Source organism: Aplysia californica, unplaced genomic scaffold (assembly GCF_000002075.1).
Source record: "Aplysia californica isolate F4 #8 unplaced genomic scaffold, AplCal3.0 scaffold01165, whole genome shotgun sequence".
NCBI lineage: Eukaryota > Metazoa > Mollusca > Gastropoda > Aplysiida > Aplysiidae > Aplysia > Aplysia californica.
The window spans coordinates 60,986-62,319 of record NW_004798435.1 but is presented as its reverse complement, the minus strand read 5'-3'; positions in this window follow the sequence as shown (position 1 = coordinate 62,319).

Genomic DNA, 1,334 nt, shown 5'->3' with positions numbered 1-1,334 from the left:
GGGGGGGTGTTGGTCTTGACCAACTGCACCATCACTACCACCACCATCACCATAATTATCATCAGTATCATTCCCACCATCACCACTATCATCACCACTATGAACATTACTATCATCACAACCATCATTACCACCATAATCCTCATCATCTTTATCTTCAGCCCTATCATCATCATCACCACCATCATTACTACCACCACCATAATCATCGTCATCTTTGGCCCCATCATTATCATCATCCCCATCATCATCCCCATCATCATCACCATCATCATCCCCATCATCATCATCATCATCATTATCATCATCCCCATCATCACCATCATCTTTAGCCCTATCACCATCATCAGCACCACCACAAGCATTCTTTATCCTGCACTCCAGACATAAAAACCTATGTCGTTTTGCAGCAATCATCGTCCAGTGCCTTGCCGACTGGCGTGGGCTATCATGGACCTCCGCTTCACTCTGTCTTTCGTTGCAGCAATGGTGTCTATTGTTCTTGCTGCTCCTAGCCATGTTGTCATCTTGTCCAGTATCTTTTCCCTCTGTCTGCCTATGCCTCTCTTTCCATCAAACTTGCCTGTTGTTACAATATTCTCCAATGCTCCTTTCAGCAATATCTCCACAACAATAGAGGTCACTGTGTCATAGTTCCTGTGCTTTGCGTCTCAGCGTCATAAAACAACTATAGTGCGGTCAAAAATTCGAGGTGCAACTTATCCTCAAATCTCTTTAACGGGCGAATCAGTGTCATCCATACTTTGCATAGCAATTTGTATCAGTTTGTCTTAACCAAATCATAGTTTTCTAGAACAATTGGGGCTAGATTAAAAAACTTTTCTTCATAAATTCATATTATAAGATACTTGAAATCTCTGTCACGCGTAAAATGGTTTTGTTCACCGAACTTCCCGCTTCTCACACACATTTTGATTACGCATATGGCCTACGTCACAGCTCATCAAAGACAATTTTTACTTTCAAAATTTGTTACAAGAAATTATTGTTATACTGAACACATTTTTGCACTCAAAAACATGCGCTCAATAAGCATAATGTCCCTATAAGAAAAACCTGGCGGACTTAAAAGCAATATTGTCCCAACTGTAAACATGTACAAATCTGCCGAAACTACCCACTTGGATTTTATTATTAGTATGTATTAAGGAATTTTCTAGAATACAGCTTGAAGGTGTTTACAAAAATGTTGATCTGTTAAGACAAATTGATACAAGTCACTGTGCAAAAATTGGAGAACCTATATTCGATAGTTGAGGAGATATTTAAAAGTAAGTCGCACCACGAATTTGTGACCGCACTAGACAATAAAT